The 20000-nt window shown below is 42.1% G+C and overlaps 1 protein-coding gene across 9 annotated transcripts in view; it reads left to right on the forward strand.

Moving 5' to 3' along the window:
• Nucleotides 1-20000, forward strand: part of LOC138006197 (transient receptor potential cation channel subfamily A member 1-like) — a 76423-nt gene that overhangs the window by 32686 nt on the left and 23737 nt on the right. The window contains exon 2 of one of the 9 annotated variants that reach the window (XM_068852362.1): nucleotides 11357-11738. The exons of 7 other annotated variants lie outside the window; for them this stretch is intronic. The gene's annotated coding sequence lies outside the window, so the exon portion shown is untranslated. Of the gene's footprint in view, nucleotides 1-11356; nucleotides 11739-18763; nucleotides 19484-20000 lie in introns of those variants that run through there. One more of the 9 variants, XM_068852365.1, reaches the window with a different exon arrangement.

The following is a 20000-nucleotide window of genomic DNA, read 5'->3' on the forward strand; positions in this document are numbered from 1 at the left end:
TTGCAATGGGATATCTCAAAAAATAAATTGGCTGTAATAGGTTGATTGCCATTTGACTGTGCAAGTTCATCAGCTGACTGTTTTTTTTCATCTATGGCACATAGCCTTTATAATTATACTAATGCTGAGTTGCATTTTGAGATTCGAACTGCTGGAATAACACATATGCTGAATAATCCTGAATTATATATTGAAAGTCTCGCTAATGAATCGTGGGAACATTACATTGAAGAAATGTCTAAACAGGGAACATGGTGCGATAATGTTATCATACAAGCAGTGGCAAATGCACTTTGCTGTACAATTCATATAACTGATTCAAATCCAAATGCCAGTGATGCAATCATTATCACTCCTATCAATCCACAGCACAAACAAAGAATTGTTTTTTTGGGTTATACATGTTGTATAAAATGGTTTACATTATGTTTCTACTTTGCAAGAAACTTAATTGTAATCAAAATGCAAATATCCTGACTTCACTAAAAAGAAAGTTACACATGACTAATGAAGTGCTTGCAAAACGGAGAGAGCTTGATAAGCATCGTAGATACAGTGAAACTGCTGATACCAAAAAAGGTACAGCTTGCAAAAAAAAGAGAGCTTGATAAGGAGCATAGATTCCATGAATATGACAATGCCAAAAAGCTGCAATTTGCAAAAAGAAGAGAGCTTTGCAGGAAACAAAGGGCCAGTGAAACTAATGATGCCAAACAACTTCTGCTGGCAAAGAAAAGACAGGCATACAGAAGGAAAATGTTGGCTGTAACTTAGTAATTAATCCAAAAGACATAAATATGACAGAAAATGGAAATAATTGGAACTGTGGAACTTTAAAGGAGGTTGACAAAAAGTGTATTTCTTACTGTTCATTTCAAAACTTTAGTGATGTTGATTGCAATGTTAGCAAAATGACATCTCACTGAATTTGATCCCCTAAAAAATCCTGGCCAAAGTGTAATATGAAACAATTCCATAAATCTATGCAGTTTGAGGTTTTTCAGTGCACAGTCTGTAAAGAAGCATGGCCAATTAACACTAAACCCAGATCTCCAGCTACCTACATTTGCCTAAGATGCTCTAGGGATATAAAACACTCCAAAAAAGTTTTCTGATGCTAATTCTATGATCCCAGAACCAGTACCTTTTGAGTTACAAGGTCTAACTCAAACAGAAGAAATGCTCATTGCTAGAGTATTACCTATAATGAGCGTTAATACATTAACCTGGTGGACAAAGAGGTTATTCAGGGCACTGTATTAAATCTGCCTCAAAATGTCAAAGAGCTGGCATCAGTTTTGCCAAGATATACAAAAGACTTGTCTATTATTGTAGTAAAGGTGAAAGGTAAAGACTATGTTCAAAGATATAAATGTAAGAAGGCAAAAAGTGCACAGTGCACTGCTCTGGCTTTTGCAGAACAATCCTTATTATAAAGATGTGACTATTAATCAACATGCATTGTATTGCTTGCCTGCCAACGGTGTTCCATCCAATATGATGACTGTTGAATTTGATGGTGACATTGTGTCAGATGAATTACCATCACCTGATTTAGGCCCTTCTACTTATAATAATGAAGAGGACAAAGTTTACAATCATTCTTCCGAAATGAGTAGTTTTATGCCAGTCAATGAGCAACAGCAACAGGAATTAGATGATATTAAGAACCAATGAACTGGCCTACTTGTAGATGATCAGCCTATAAATGAGTATGAGACACCCTTTTTAGCTACATTAGCATTTCCAACATTATTTCCTGATGCTAAGGGAGATCCGACAAATCCATCACTCCTAAAAGACATTCCCTTAGGAGAAAAAGTCAAGCATCTTATTAAATTTGGTGAAAATATTGATGGAAATGTCACTACAGATTTTCCATCTACCCTAGAGTGTCTTATTGGGCTTTCAACATGATTCAAAGAAAACTAATATTGCAACAGAGTGGAATCTTTCTTAAGCAAACTCCAAGTGAAGCTCACTTAACAATAGATGAACTGCATGAAATGTCTATAAGTAACAACAGCAGTGCATTTATTTCAAAGATATCTAGATATGTTGCAAACGTTGCAGGCTCAAATGCTTACTGGTGTAAAGTGAGAGAGGATCTCAAAGCCATATTAGTAACAACTGTCGGCACTTCTACAATTTTTTTTACATTTTCATCAGCTGATATGCATTGGCATGAGTTGCATGCACTGTTTGGAAATCAAAACACGACTAGTCAAGAAAGGCTACAAGCAGGAATAAATAATCCACACATTGTAGATTGGTATTATACTCAGAGACTAGAGAGTTTTATCAAACACCGGTTATATGAAACACTTGATGCTAAATGGCACTGGTACAGATTTGAATACCAGGCTAGAGGAAGTATTCACTGCCATGGCATTGCTAAATTAAACAATGACCCTGGCTTGTGTGATCTAACCAAGACAGCTCTTAAAGGCGTCTTAGCTCAAAAATACAAAGATGACACAAAGATGAACTAGACCAGGATATATCTGCTTGTAAAAAAGCTGCTGAAGTAGCATGCAAATTATATATGTTGATTGGCTGCTTTCTACTGTTAACCCAAATCCACCAGATTATGGTATGTGGATAAGACCAGACTGTCATGTCAAAAACGCTACCAAGACATTCCAGACTGTGATATGCATGATGATTATTGTGATCTGTTGAACATGGTTCAGCGGCATACTCACTGTAGTACAAGCTATTGTTTAAGAAAGAAGACCACTGATTCTGATCCAAAGTGTAGATTTAACTTTCCTATGGATGTCTGTTGTAAGACAAGCTTAGAATTTGAACAAATTCACACTAAAGGTGATGAGCCATATTATAGAGCAAAACTTGTCACCAAAAGAAATAACTCTCACCTTAATAACAACCAGCAACTACAGTTGAAGAACTGGAGAGCAAACTGACATTCAAGTTGTCATTGACCATTATTCTTGTGTAGAATACCTCACTAAGTACAGTGTATGCTGCTAAAGGTGAGCCTAGAGCACCTATGCTTAAAGCTGCTTTTAACACAATAATAAATAAAACCCAGACTAATAGTGATCCTCACAAAGCTGTGAAAAAACGTATCGTGAAAACTCTTGATGTAAGAAATTATGCTGTTCAAGAAACAATGCACCACTTGCTGTCACTAAAGCTTCACAGCTCAAGCTTTAATGTGGTACCCATAAGTTTAAATGGCTCTTGTAGAATTCATATTAGCCTGTTCCAGGCTCCCAGATAGTCGAGAAAACGCAAAGAACTGCGTGTGAAAAGCCAAGCCCCCTCTCGCTTTTGATATACAGTTCTTTTCATTTTCTCGACTACCTGGGAGGCTGGAACTGGCTAAATTCATATTAACTCATCAACTGAAGAGGGACAAGTTTCTTCCCGCAATTCTCTTCTTGATGTTTATGCTAATCGTGCACAATATGATAGCCCAATTTATGCAGCCAATCTTAACTTTGTACAATTTGCAACACAGTTTAAGGTTGTAAACAACAAGCTTAGCAGACTTCCAGATACATGTAATGTAGTGCCAAGGATTTTTCCTACATATTCATCAAATCCAAAAGGGCCAAACTTTCCTCTGTATTGTAAATATCAGCTTTTAAGATACAGACCATGGAAAACATCACAAGAAAATGCTTGAGATAATGAAGACAAACTGGATCAAAACCTGGTCAGTAAGTGGGACGAATTCCTGCAGACACCATAAGCTAACCCTGGTGAAAATCTTTCAAGGATCTTCAAGGATCCTTAAAGATCTGCATGAGGATCTTCATGAGGATCTTAATTAAGATCCTATCAATATCTTGCAAAGATCCTCTAGGATCCTCTCAATATCTTGCAAAGATCCTCTAGGATTGTGCCAATAACTTGCAAAGTACGTCTAGGATCCTCTCAATATCTTGCAAAGATCCTCAAGGATCTTCCCAAGATCTTCAAAGACCCTCCCAAAATCTTGTTAAATGTCCTGAAGGATCTTTAATTGGATTCCCAAGATCCTTGAAGATCTTCCCAGGATTCTTATATGAGGATTGCTAAAGATATTACCAAGATCTTGTGAAGATCCTCAAGGATTCCCTTTCCTCAAGGATCCTTCAATTTCTTGCCAAGTTCGTCAAGGATCTTCAAGGATACTTTTAGGATCCTCAAGAATCCTCCCAAAGATCTTCAATTCTATTCTTAAAAGATATTGCAAAGATCATCAAGGATCTTGCAAAGTCATGTTCAAAGAACTTTACAAATCTTAATACCATCCACAGTGGCTTTTAAAAGTAACACACTTCACATCAAAAGTTAATTTCATTCAAAATACCACTATATTTATAGTCTGTATTAAATATGCAATAAAAATTTCATTTAAAGAAAGCCATAGTAACATATTGATAATTTAAAAAATGCACGCACAACAAGTGCAAGCTCAGATTTTTAACAGACCACTTGATAAAATTGTCTTTCTCATAAAAGAATAATTATATTCCTATACAGGCCATTTGTCATTCAGTGAGAAATTACAATTGTTTTCAAATGCTTACAGTGCCACACTGACCAATACAGGAACTTAGCCAAGATTATTAATTTTATTGTCCACCTTGTCACCCTGAATTGCACTTATTGCACTGCAGTTTGATGTACAAAATTATTTTATTTAAACACCTGGAAAAAGGAGCTTTCTTTCTATAGAAGAGAAACTTCAATACATAAAATGCTTCATTTGTCTGTAAACTATTTATGTTATAATGCTAAGTATGATTGAAGTAAAATAACAACGATGAATCATGGGAAATCAATATCCGACTTTATTTGGTAGCATTCTTTATTGAACTGAATGAAGAACAGCCACACACTACAATTCTCACTTGAGTAAGATGCAAGTGAGCTTTGGTAAGGCGAACCCTTATCACCCTGGCTCGTTATGATTTTATTCAAAAATGTGCATTAACTCCTGGGTAAAAGGGATGGGAAGAATACAATAAAAATCTAACAAACCTGAACAAATGATGCATTGACTATTGTTTTTCAGACTTGATGTGGATCAAGTTGCCTTTGACAACATTGCTTTTACATTGAAACTCTGTGACAACTTTGCTCACATCTTCTTCAACTGACAATCATGATAGTAGCTTTTGGAGTTATTTGGTCACATGGTAAAGTTTAGCTGCATACAGTAAACCAATTTCTTAAAATTACTTATAATATGACTTGAATGTATATTAATAATCATAGAAACAGCAGAGATAAAATATACCATAGATACTCATACAGTTTTTATCAAGTACTCATTAATATCGAAGATATAGCTGGGAATATTCAAAATATTTTCACAAACAGCCATTTTTATCGAGAAAATGTTTCTTAAAAATAAGAGAAAAACAGCGAAAGAGAAACATTACGAGTACAAGTACATGTACTACAACAATAACATTTGATTTTACCTAATACATTTGTATTTATTTTATTTTATCTATCTTTTTATTACTAATTTTTTCTTTACTCAGTATTTGGTGCTATTAATTGCCGGCTGAGGCTGCTTTTTTAGAACTTTTTCTGAATATTTTGCAGTTACGCATCCTGAAAGAACAACAAAACCATATGGGCAAATTACTCATATTGATTATCATGAAGTCCACATGTACTCGCAAGTCATGCCGTGGAAGTGGAAATAAATGTGCATCACCTAACCTTTGAAAATTACTATGAAACTCAGGCACAAGTAGCATTTACAGAGAATCGAAGGAATCCTTTGCTAATCATATAATTTGCAACAACCACTCTTTTGATGTAAACCTTATTAGGCTTAACTGCAGAATACCCCGCCACTCGAACTATATTCCACGTATTCGGCTACGCGGTACGCGGTACCCAGAAATAGGAATGCACAATACCGTAGAATACCCCGCCACTTGGACTAAATTCCAAATGAACTAAATTTCAAAATGGCGCAGCGATGTTATACGTGCTGGCTACGCGGTACGCCGTGACATTCCTCGTTCTTAAAGCGTCGCGTTCCACTCGACTGAGCATGTTAAGCAACACTGCGACGGCAACTTCCCACCAGTTTTCAAAAAGGGCAACACTTCTTCTTCGTTTGCAAAAGCTGCTGGTAGCTTATGACGATTTTTGGTGGCTATAAGGTTTAAACGATATTAAATGTAAACAATAAGGTACATTTAGTTCGCCTTAGAATAAAAGGTAAGTTGTCCCAGTTTCGCTGTTTATAGCGGCACTGAAAATTATTTCACAAAGATAATTTTACCTTCTCATCACCTCAGAAATGTAAATATGTATAAATAGCTTAGATGTAGACAGAGATATCAATATAAAAAGAAATGGCGAGCATACTAAACTGGATCAGTGATAACTAGAGCACAGAAGATATACATGTAATAGATCTTACCGAATGGATTTCTTCGAGCTTGAGGTGGTCTGTGAATTTGCCGATGGGCGATGTTCATCGTGGAATTTCTCCGCAAATAACTTTAGCAGTTAACACCAGAAAAGTACTTCTTTATGCGTCCAAAGAAAAATACGGCAGATCAAAGAAAAGGACCAAAACCTTTGCAAGGAATTGCGACGACCTACGTCAAAACAGTGAATGTGGCGTCGCCAACGATAGGACGACGGCCGATTGCAATCAGCTTTTCAGGTTCTGCGCATTACCGGAACGGAAAATAAACTTCCGGTATGCCGTCGTCGAGCCTCCCGTCGTGGTGCTTAAGGTCTCTATTAACAACGTGAAAAACCTGACAACAGAGATCTTGTGCTGAATATAGCCCTCGTTTCCTGATTAACCCTAAGCGTTCGGTTCGCTTAAACTACGCTTTTTAACACAATCGTGTGATGAATATAGCACTCGTTTACTGATTAAGCCTAAGCACTCGTTTCAGTGATTAGGCCTAAGCACTCTTAAAATTTTAGCTTTCATTTTCATGTTAGGGTTAGGGTTAGGGTTAGGTTTTAGGGTTAGCGTACACTAGAATTTAAATTTTCCGCGTACCGCGTACCGCGTAGCCAGCTACTTAAGATACTTTGCCATCTTGACTTTAATTCTTTCCGCGTACTGCGTAGCCAGTTTGTAAAGATACTTCGCCATCTTGACTTTAATTCTTTCCGCGTACCGCGTACCGCGTAGCCAGCTTGTAAAGATACTTCGCCATCTTGACTTTAATTCTTTCCGCGTACCGCGTAGCCAGCTTGTAAAGATACTTCGCCATCTTGACTTTAATTCTTTCCGCGTACCGCGTACCGCGTACCCAGCTTGTAAAGATACTTCGCCATCTTGACTTTAATTCTTTCCGCGTACTGCGTAGCCAGTTTGTAAAGATACTTCGCCATCTTGACTTTAACTCTTTCCGCGTACCGTGTACCGCGTAGCCAGCTTGTAAAGATACTTCGCCATCTTGACTTTAATTCTTTCCGCGTACCGCGTAGCCAGCTTGTAAAGATACTTCACAATCTTGACTTTAATTCCTTCCGCGTACCGCGTACCCAGCTTGTAAAGATACTTCGCCATATTTACTTTAATTCTTTCCACGTACCCTACCGCGTAGGCAGCTTCTTAAGATACTCGATGTGGCGGGGTATTCTGCAGTTACCTTATTAAGTAATCTCCTTAAAGATTCACCTATTTTTTACATGATTATAGCAAGTAAGCCGAATTATAATCGTTGCCTGTACATGTCAAATTATTTTGGGACTTGAAGTTTGAAACGTTCGAATTCTCAATAGACCAATTTGGCTAACTCAATGTTGTACCCAATTAAATCTTTTCGGAACAAGACGTTTTGTTCCAGTATTTCCATATCATTTTAAATGTGAATGTTTCATTGCCATGCAAATTCAACACACAAAGAATCTTAACCCTGAGAGATTTGAATGAGTTAGCCGAATTAGTCTATCGTCATTTTTAAGAACAATAAGCCATCAACTTATATTATCTGCTTATAATTAGCGCCTACCTTTGTTCTTGGGTTGCTGTACGCATTTCCTCGTTTTGAATCAGTATTTAAGGGTAAAACAATCATGAATCATACGATTTATGCTCGTTAATATCGATACAAACTCAAATAAAACCGCCGAACGACTGTCCCGCCGAACTGTAAGAGGAGCCATCGTTGGTGACTGCTGACCAAAAGGAAAACGGCTCACTAGTAACCAGTCTTATCTCTCGCGTGTTATCCAAGTGGGCGGAGGATTACAACCCCCCGATTCATCTGTACTTTAAAGAAAAAGTGAGCAAAAGTCATAGCAGCTTCATCGAATTAATACTGGTGGAGCCGATTCGTCACTAGAGTCTCTAGATGTGGCCCTGAATTCTGTATTTTATCCGTGGTCTTTTTTTAAAGGACTACGTGCTGACACGAATTCTTTGATATTTCGAGAGTATACTGTTTCATATTGCTTCTGGCGCGGCCTGCAGCTATTACGAGTTCATCAAACAAGGTAATCTGTTACTGATATTTCTGACAATCCATGGATTACATCGGAATAAAAGTTCCCTTTTGAATTGATTCGCATACAGCGTGATTATTTTTATGTTCAAAGTTTGGTGCCTTAACGATACTTGAGGGTACATGTACGTAACACCTCATAGGATCTTTAGGGATTTTATACACTTCACTCCTATTAAGGTCCTTACAAGATCCTTGAAGGATCTGTAAGAAATCTGTGAAAGATATTTTCAAGATCACTTTAAAGATCCTTTTAAGATCCTTGAAGGATCCTCATAGGATCTTTAAGGATCCCGATAAAGATCTTTTCAAGATACCTCTGAAGATCCTTTTAGGATCCTTAAAGGATCCTCATACAATCCTTAAGGATCTTTCGAGTATCCTTTTAAGATTTCTTTCTTTAATCTTTAATAAGTATACTCCTAAAACAGAATAACTATACTACTCAAGATCACTATAAGGATCCTTCAAAGATCCTCAAAAGATCCTAGTATGATCTTTAAGGATCCTGTCAAAGATTTTATTAAGATCCTTTCAAGGATCCTTTTAAGATCCTTGTAAGATCCTCAGTCACTCTTTGAGGATCTTTAAGGATCCTTTTGAGGATCTTCCAAAGATTTTATGTGTGGATCTTGGTAAGATCTTTGCAAGATCCTGATAATTTCCTCAAGGATCTTGATGAAGTATCCCAAGAGTCCTCAATGTCAGAAAATCTTTGAAGATCCTTTAAAGATCCTTCAAGGATCCTGTGAAGATCTTTGTCTTAAAAGATCTTTGTCAGGTCTTTGAAGATCTTTGAAGATCTTTAAAGATCCTTTAATTATTTTCACCAGGGAAGGCAAATGTCCCTGATTGGTTTGACAAACTTCAATCAGTTGTCCAAAATCAACAGGACATAGAAAATCAGAATCCTGATGCAGAGTCGGAAAACACTCGTGAGGAGTGGATGGTTGTATTGGATCTACATGTTCCATTTAGTAATTTTTCACAAAAAAATCAAGAGTCAGCCCACGATTGGAATAGTGACAGATCTAATTATTCTGAACAGCATATTGGTGAAATGCCAGCTTGGATAAAAAATATGAAAGATCAAAATAATCATCCCCCAAATGAGAGTAATGAACACAACAATACAGATATTGCTACTTTCAGTGAAATGCAAGCACTTGCATATAATATTATCAAAGACCATTTTCAATACTAGTCTCCTGATAAAGAGCCACTTGCTCTTATAGTAATTGGTGAAGCAGGTTCTGGTAAGAGCTACCTTATAAGTGCTCTTTGTACCCTTTTGCGTGACAAATATGCAGTAACTGCAACTACTGGTAAAGCTGCATTTAATATAAATGGAGTGACAGTTCATTCACTTTTAAAGCTTCCATTTGGTTCAAGACGAAATAAAGATCTTGTGGGTCAGAACTTAATTAGATTACAACAATCTCTTAGTGGCATTGAATACATTATTATTGATGAGTATTCCATGCTTGGCCAAATAACATTTGGCTGGATAGATATGCGCGGTCAACAAGCATCTGGTTTCCATGATAAACGGCTTGGCAACAAGTCTGTCATTTTATTTGGTGATCCAGCTCAGCTTCCTCCTGTGGCTGATAAACCACTATATCACACCATGTCAACCAATAGCATTGGTGAACAGGGGTGCCTGACTTACAAAATGTTTGACAAAGTAGTAAAGCTGAATGTTAATTAGCGTGTTCAGGGTGATGATAGTCAACAGAAACAGTTTGGAGAGTTACTTCGCAGACTGAGAAAGGGTGAATCAACAGTAGATGACTGGAAACTGTTGTTGACTAGAATGAATGTTGCAAATTTGGAAGAATTCAATGTTGCTACTAGATTGTTTTACAGCAATAAAAAAGTTGCTAACTATAACCATGAACAGCTCATTAAACTACAGCAACTAGTTGCTCAAATTGCTGGACGGCATTCATCTGCAGCAGCCCAAAAAAAAGCTCCTGATGACTTTTCTGGTCTTCACCCACTTCTGTTTCTATAGCAAAGGGTGCTAAAATTATGCAAATTATGCTTACAATGAACTTATGGCCAGCTGTTGGTCTATGAAATGGTGCCACTGGAACTATTGTACATTTTATCTATCAAACTAATCAACAGCCACCTGATTTACCAATAGCAGTTATTGTCAAATTTGACAATTACAGAGGTCCCTCTATCAGTGACTCTGTATCAAATTATGCACCAATCTGTCCAATCACCTCTACAACACAGTTATCAGATGGTTTTCACATGAAAGGCAACAGCTTCCTCTAAAACTAGCATGGGCAATCACAACTCAGAAAAGTCAAGGACTTACCTTGCTTAAAGCATGGACAGATATCGGAAAATCAGAAAGAACTCCAGGAGTATCTTATGTAGGTCATAGCAGGGTAAAAACCTTGTCCTCATGTATAATTGAGCCAATGAGTTATCAACGGTTAACGAGTTCAAAATCATCCAGTACATTGAAGCATCGACTTCAAGAAGAAAATAGATTAGAGGAACTAGCACTAGCAACCTACAATAAATTTCATAAAAACAGGCACAATTCTTGATGTTTTGGTAGTCCAAACTGTAATGTCCTGGAGCCTGTTTCTCGAAAGTCCCGAGAACTTTTCGGGCCCGAAGAGCCAGTCGTCAAACTGCAATCTGCTTATTTTGAAAGCTGATCCTTTAACATGTTTTTAATGTGAGAAAAACTAAGAGGATTGCGAAGTTTGATGGCCGGGAACCTCGGCGTCGCGAAGATATAAAGGGAATCGTGGCACCCGAAAAAGGCCACTGGTCACAACTCGTGACAAGGGGTTACGTAATCAGATAGCTCACGCAATCGAGGACACACGTGACTAGTAGAGAGAGATCGTTTTTGTTTTTGTTTTCAGGCGTGGTTACCCGTGGATATATCCACTGTCCCGAGTCATGCGCACTGTGAAAGATACTATCTTATTAAAAGATATCGTCTTTTATTCAACACACCGTGCTTGCCGGACGCGTCTCCTCGCGCTCCAACACGAACTAGTTTTCAACATGAACCAGATCCCTCAACCACCTGATGTAAGCGTCGCCAACATTTTGGCCACCCACTCCACGGGAACGACCAATTCTACCGCCGCCTCTGAGCAGGGCTCGTCCACTACACCGTCAACAGCGCCCTCGGAATCACGGTCCGTCGCGCCAACTACTTCAACATCAGTTACAACAACCAGTCAGGCCACCGCGGGCAACTCCGCCAGATCCGTGAGCCCCTCTAAAGCCTCATATCAGGTTAGCTTACTTGGTTATAGCACGTACAGTGATTTCGTATAGCTGGGTATCGTCCCGTTTGGTTCTTATACCCTTTGCCCCGCCCCATTTAGCGCGGGCTTTGATTGCTGTTGCTTTCTTGGGAAATTCGTTCAGGGATCAGTCTAGTTATCTTCCTTTGCACGCGAGTGCGTTGCCATAGTAGTAGTCCTCATTTGCTCTATAGTCGCCCTTAACGTTTCACATTGGGCGCTGCCTCTTACTTAGTGTGATTCCTTCTTTGCGAGACTTTTCGTGCCGTAGTTGGCGTATGTTAGCCAGGGGTCTTTCCAGAGTACTCACCCCAGCGGGTAGTATTGTCGTACTCAGTGTTTTCTGATCTACTCGGCATTTCCCATCTTCTTTTAATCTCTACTCTCGTCATGATTTGTAATAACCTACAATCTTGGACAAATTAAATGGAACATTGAGACCACCCCTCCCCCCAAAATCAGTGATGGGAAAATGGCGCGTTTTGGCTTTCACACACTTTCATCCTTGATTTGGGGGAGAGGGGGCATTTCTGTTCCACTTTATTCTGTCCAAGATTGTAGCTACTGTCGATTTGGTGTCGTGCAAGAATGCGTCTTATCATCGTAAATCAGTATGTGGGTTGTAAAACAACACACGCACATCTGCCTTTGTATTTGTTTATGATTATTAAGGTTTGTGCGACTTGATAGGTCATCACTTGTTCTACATTACTTCAAATTTGTCTGCACGACCAATATGGATGAGCGGGAGTATCATATCGGGCAGCTATGTTACTCGGTGAGAAAATGTGCGACCAACATAGGGAAGCTAGCGGGAGCCGCCTTGCAATCACCGGGCCAAATATTGTGCGACCAACACAAAAATCTGGCGTATGCTATTATGTGACTAATAGCGTGGATGCCATGGCTAGATACATTACCGTGTGCGATAACGTTTTCCAGAAGAATGTTTTGTGCGACCAACACACGAAACTGGCGTGGAGTAAGTCACTCGTCTCGATAGACACACTCTCCTCTGAGAGATCCAAATGTGCGACCAACACAGAAAACTGGCGGGTACTCTTATGCAGTTTCAAACTTAGGTTAGTGCGACCAACATAGAAAACTGGCGTATGATATCGTGTAATTGATATCTTGCATTTGGGTGGCAAAACAGACCACCGCGTGGGATAAGGCCCCATGAGAGGCTATCGTGTGGCATACGCATGAACCTGGTGTGCGTGACTCATGGGACGGATTTTGATAACTATACCTAAGCTCTTCCTTTTGACCTTGTGGCGTAGAGCGCCTTAGGCAGGGCTGTGCGGTGTGACGTGTTAAGCCGGTTAGACACACCATATGGCGCATCCATATGTAGCGTGTGGCACTTGTCATAATATGCTTATATTGCGTTATCGCGCCTTTATGCCGTATCCGACTATTCATGCTGCACAGACCCTGGCTTTATGATTGACGTATATTGATACACCCTTGTGTGCGTGACTGGAATTGCGAGGGAATTGCGAGGAGGTTTGCACTTACTACAAGTGCCTTGCGGTATATAGCATGATAACAGTCCTGCTTTGTGTACACTGATCTTATGGCATGTTTGTATTATCTTCTGATCAGCTATCATTTGTTTACACTCAGGAACTTGTCGGCCTAGTGAAAGAATAGTTCTTTTAAAGGGACGGACCACGTGCGTCGCTTCAATCGCTTGCGTGACGAGCTTAAAGCATATTGTCACGCCATCGATTTTAATGATACCGTGGCTCTGAACAAGCAAAGAGCAACATTAGACGAAGGTCGACTGTCCCAAGCGGACGACACAGCCAAACTCTCAGCACTTTGGGACAGACTTACGTTCGCTAAGCAGGCGGGTCGCCACGTCGATCTTCGAGCCACTATCTTCGGCTGTTTAGCATCCGAAGCAGAGCGAGAGGCCGATGAACTCGTGAGACGCCACGAACTACGCTCCTCCAAGCAACCCGGGCAGTATCGAGGGGAACGCCGAACCTCCCAGGTTTTCCGACGTGACCAAAACGACCGTCGAAGGAGTGCAGCCAATGAGAAATGCTATGCTTGCGGTCACGTTGGCCACTTCGCCCGTGATTGTCGCAAGCGGCGGGATCAGCCGGCCTCAAAAAACCACGCACGGAATGATATTAATGAAGGTTACGGCGTTTTTCTTGCATAATGTGTACTCCCTTCTGTGTCTATTAGCGTCCTTGTTCACATTCCGGGAAAAATATTCCTGGACCCTGCGTTAGCTGACCGATTCATCCGAGGTTAGATTTACTGTCTGGTAATCGAGCCTTCAGCTGCTTGCATTCAAGTGGGGGATGAGTTGGTCCTCCCCTTCCCAGGACCTTTGTTGACACGCATCCACCTCTCTTTTTCCTTAGAACCCGGCAATTCCCAGATGGGAACTGGATTGTGACTTCAATCCCTTGGAAGCTGAACGACAATTTCAGCAGAGTCAAATACGTTTTATTACACGGCCCTTGGGAGAGGGAGGACTCAAAAACTCATCCGCCGAGCCATCGATTTATTCAGTAGTCAGCGGCGTTAAACGTTTCCGCTGCGGATGTCTGGGCACGAGACCCCGAAACCTTTCTCGCGGGAGAACCCCTTCGTCACCTGGCCATTTGGGATAAACTAACTCTCGGCCATCCCCGAAGGGACCTCATTCTCGGATGGATAAAGCATGGCATCTCAGTCAAAGAGTTCATCATTCCCTTCAAAGGGAAATACCGACAGGAACAATTTAACCATCTTTTCCCTCCAAACAAACACTACTCCAACAACAAAAAATGCAAATTTTATCGAGATACGATCTCGAAAGAATTCGAACAAAAAATAGCCATGGGTGCCATGAAAGTGTGGGCTGGAGTAGGGACATGTCCGCCACCAGCTATTGTCACGCCCCTAAGTATTGAACCATCTAAATCTCGCTTGGTACACGATCAACAGAACCTCAATTGCTTTATGCGCCACTGCCCTTTCTCTCTGGACCAAGTGGTGAACTTACCACGCTACCTGACTCGCGATTCTTATCACACAAAACTAGATGATACATCGGGATTTGACCACTTCCTCCTTGCTGAGGACAGCCTGCCATACATGGGTGCCGAGTGGGGAGGCTGGTAGCTTGTCTGGAAAACGCTCCCTCAGGGATGGAGAGAAAGCCCCTATGTTTATCAGACATTAGGTCAAGTGGCTACGCGCACGTTGAGAAAACTATGGTATCCCGTGCTCTCAGTACGTCGACGATCGCCACCTCGGCGAGTTATGGGGAACGCAGATTAAGCGTACCTCCAGCTTCCATGCAGCGAACTGTGCCTTCTTCGTAGCCGGAACCTTCTTGACCCAGCTGGGATACTTCCTACACCTTGCCAAATGTGTACCCATCCCTACGCAGCGGTTAATATTCCTAGGCCACCTAGTGGACACAGTGCGTCAAACGTTCTCTATCCCGGAAGAAAAAAAGCAGAAGTTCGTCGCCTTGCGAGAAGAAATCTTGTCCCTTGAGCAGGTCCCCCTCACCATGTTGCAACGTTTCCAAGGAAAGTGTGTATCTCTCACCCTCATGGTTCCCGCAGCCCAGTTATACACTCGGGCAGTTGCACACGCTATATCACGCGCTCAAAGGGTAGGATCACCGATTAAACTCGAAGGAGACCTGCGCGAAGAAATTGGCGTTTCCTGGATTCGTGGACGGGCTGTGTCCCTTGGCGCACTGAAGAACACAAGGTTGTGAAACTGCTGGCATCCGACGCCTCGCAGTCCCGTTGGGGTGCAACTCTATCTATTCCCGGAGGAGTTGAGTCCACTGGCGACTACTTCGGGGAAGATCTAGGGGGCCACGATATCACAGTTAAAGAAGCATTCGCTTTGCTTAAGGCCCTGCAAACGTTTTCCTCGCACCTAGTGCACTCCCGCGTGGACGTGCTGGTCGACAACAAAGTGTTTTACCACGCATGGATCCGAGGGGGATGTCGAAATCAAGGCGTAAACCGTGCTCTGAAACAGATATTTGATACTGTCCTCGCCCTGAATGCCGCTCTTCACCTAGAGCGGGTGCCAAGCGCGGCGAACCCCGCCGATCAACCATCAAGGGAGTGGTCAGACAGTGCCATCGCCATTACACCTCTTACCCAACCCCTTTGTCTACTGGGGTAAATTTCTTCGCACACAACCCGTGCTCGGACGAGCACGGCCGGATGGAAAACGGTTACCTATTTCCCCCCATATTCCTCATCGGACCTGCACTTCAACACCTGTTATCCTGTAAAGCACGGCTACCCTTCTCGCTCCAGATATTTGTCCCAGACCCTACTGGTGGCCGGTTCTCTGCCGTTGTGCGCGCGGGCAGTACCTAGTAGCCCAACAGGGGAACCGCGAGGTCCTCATCTGGCCCTCCAGGCAACACAGTTTTCACCAGCCTCGAAAACTCCCGCTGCCATGGAATCTGTGGATTTTCCTCATAGGAAATAAACAGTAAGACTGACACTCTTGACTTTTCTTCAGCTGGCCCCCCAGCAGTACACGATGTGGAAACCGGCTATCCCAACAGAGTGCTCTCGCTGGTTCTCACCCAACGACCTACACTTCTTATTCTGTCAACAATGTGGCACACCTCGACAACACGCCTCTCCACCAGACAAGGCTATCAAGTCGCCACTCGTAGATTCACATGCCCTTACGGCACGCTGGGAGGCCTTAGAGGCCAACATAGCCGCGTCCAAGTACCGACGGAAGCGTAGTGCCCTAGAAGTTGAATTTACTTCATTCCTCGCTGGGTCGTCTCCTCCAAAATCTCTCGACAATGTATCTCCAAGAGACATCATCTACTTTCTAATTTGGAAGGACAAGGACTCAAAAACCAAAGTTCACGACGATGGATGCCCCCATCAGGGACGAACCTCAAAAAACACGCCCGTATGCAACTGCCCCCGTCGTCTAGCTTGCAAAACGGTCGACTCGTACATTGGCCAACTGCGGGCCATTCTTCGTGATCACCTAGAGGCCTCTGGTAATACGTTCTCAGATACTTGTACGCCTAATCCCGCGGCACATGCCTCAGTGAAACGCTACCTAAAAGCGGTGACCGAGGAACAGCTAAAAGCGCGGGCCAATCCGAAACAAGCTGAACCCCTCGATCTTCATCGGGGAATTAGTCGCCCTATGCCAGGTGATCACCGACAAACTGCATTCTCTTGGTACTGACCCTGTTCATCTTTATATTTACCCTAGGGACCTGGCCTATTTCAAGTTACACTTTTTCTCTGGTGACCAGCCTTCTGATCTCTCCCACGTCAAAGCCGCTGAAATTTTACGATTCCCCAACGACAAAGGAATATTGTTTAACCATGTTTTCGGAAAAACACTCCGGTCTGGCGATTCCCGCGTATTTGCCGTCGCGAGGCATCCGAACACCGCCATTTGCCCTGTAAAGTTAGATGATTACATCTCGATCTGTACGGCGCTTAAGATATCTGTCCACAGCGGTCCCTTGTTCCGCACCACTCAGGGAAACATCGTTCTTCCTGACCCTTTTTCCACAGATGCCGCCGAGGCCCGTCTGAAAAGCTACCTAGAAGCAGCCGGCCTATCCCACAAAACCCTCTACAGCTTTCGTTGCGGGGCAGCCATTACCATGGCCCTTACAGGGAGTGCTCTGGACGACATCGTTGAGCACGTGGGCTGGAAATCACACCGCATTGCTAGACACTACTTGCAGCTTCACAAATCGTTGCAGCCTGATTCGGTTGCGGCACGGATCTCTCAGGCCACACCAGAGACCTCTTCCCGTTATAGCGAACTAAATCAGCTCCACGGCTTCGAACCAGCCTTTCCTACTCCCTTTCCCAGCGACGTCCCTCTACAACAACGCCAGTCACCCAGAAAGTAGAACCTTTAAAACGTGCTTTGCGTATGGTCATTAAATTTGTCCATCACGCCTATATTAGTCTCTTGCTTATCTAGGACTAACAGGGACTAGAGAGGGAGTGGGATTGGGATTGGGTTATTGGGCGCGGTACTTCGGGTTTTCCCCCTATCTTTTACTGTGAGCATGGGTCGGGATATATTACTGTCCCGAGTCATGCGCACTGTGAAAGATACTATCTCATTAGAAGATATCGTCTTTTATTCTACACACAGTCAGCTGGAAGTCGTACCAGAGCTCTAGGGGATGCACGGGTCTGCGGGGTATAGTCCAGGACCTCTTACCCCACCCGCCCATCCCTTTACCCGACCCATGTCTTACTCCCCTTTTTGCCCGTCTTCGGGTTTTCGCCCTATCTTTTACTGTGAACATGGGTCGGGATATATTACGAGTATTGGTGAGGTTCTTTATGCAAATGTGTCACTCCTGCGTAACCGGAAGTTCGATCCAATAAGCCAATCAGGATGGATAATCACAACACAGCTTAGAAAGCTGTGACTTCCTGTTCGCGAGGTTGTGCGCCGCCATTGCTGTATGTCGCTTTTAAGGCTGGTTTCCATATGATCGCAGACGATCGCAGACGATCGCGCATCGCAAATCGCAGATCGCAGACGATCGCAAAGAGAGCTGTTTCCATATAATCGCAGACGATCGCAAACTATCGCAGAGCAGGCTGCAGCCATATACATTTCGGTCAGCAGAAATGTCAAATGTACACGCGCGTTGTGCTCGCGGCAAAATCTCTTTAGCAAGCAACATAGCGGACATCGAGGAGGAAATTTTGCAGCAAGCAAATTAACTTCTTCTTTTAGTCCTGAAGCGACGGCATCGTCATCTTCAAAAGCGAAGGAAACATCGGTTTTGAGTTCGAAAAATATTCATGAAGAGACAAAAACTTGGGGCTTTTTTCACACACTGCTGAGAGAACTTCGTGTTTCTGACAGAACAGTAACGAACATAAACGAACATTCAGGCTTTGTTGCTAAGAAGTTTTGAATCATTTGAGTCAGAATTAAAAATATTATGGGATACGTTTCGATCGAAGATCGCAGAACTCGGGTTTCCATATGATCGCAGGATCGCAAACGATCGCAAACGATCGCAGAAGTGGGTTTCCATATGATCGCAGACGCTCGCAGAACTTTCTGCGATCTACGATCTGCGATTTGCAATCGTCTGCGATCATATGGAAACCAGCCTTTATACTTAAGTGTTTGAGCACCTTCCGCTGCATTTAGAAGCAAGAAACGGAAGAATTAAAGAAATGGCTTTCTTCGAACGTGAAGCAAAATATTCTGAACAAGTACAGATTGGTGCAATTAATTGTGCACCGCCTTTCACTGACCAACGCGAAGACTTTAATACATGTAGAAATGGAATCGACAGACACATAGTGAGAAGACAGTGCCTGTTCTTCCCCTAAGCTCACCGGGGATAAATAAATTCCATTTGGAAGGTTACTGCCATTTGGAGAGTAAAAGCGAAGCTATCAAAGTATACCAATGTTTATCAAAGCTATGAGTCACCAAAGCCATATGAATACAACTTGAACAACATCCGTGACATGAAAAACAGTAAGGCAACCAAGCAATCCATGCTTCCAGACACTAGTACTTGCGTGGTGGACCATAATGAAGAACTGTCGAGAGACTCGGTCACTGATTATGTGACGAAAACTGATGAGAAATCCGTACCAATCTCCTGCGATAGAGCAAGGGCTGAGGCAGTACATGCTCCCCGGGACAGAGAACCTTCCAGGATTAATTCCTTCCAAGAAAACGTCGAGCTTGTTTCAGAAAGACAAGGTAATTAGAGAGTGTATGGTGCATTATTTAAATAAGGACGTACCGAGCTCGTCTGAGTTAAGAAAGTGTTTATCTCTTGCTTTTGGAAAATATTATATCTCTATACCTAGACCGCAACTCAGACATAACAATCTTCGAGATTAGGAGATTCTTATCGTCATTTTTATCTTATTATCCGCAGGACTGCTAAACATAAAAAAGACTTGTCAGCTCTATTGTGTATTCAAGATCAATCTAATACTACGCATTCGACAAAATTGAACCAACAAAATGAAAATATTGTCTATCAAGAGAAAAGCCATTGATACCTCAGATGGTTCATGCTTCTTTTCTTCTGTTGCCCACCAGTTATACAATTATTAGGGACCTTTAGATTCTACGACGAGGACGAGAACGAGTACGAGTTTTGACTGCCCGTTTTTAACGAAAATACCAAGGAAATTTATAACCCGTACGCTTAATCTTACTCTTTGTTAGCAGTATAGGTTGCTCAGTTATTCTTATTGCTGGTAACTGA

This window comes from Montipora foliosa, chromosome 6 (assembly GCF_036669935.1).
Source record: "Montipora foliosa isolate CH-2021 chromosome 6, ASM3666993v2, whole genome shotgun sequence".
NCBI classification, from domain to species: Eukaryota; Metazoa; Cnidaria; class Anthozoa; order Scleractinia; family Acroporidae; genus Montipora; species Montipora foliosa.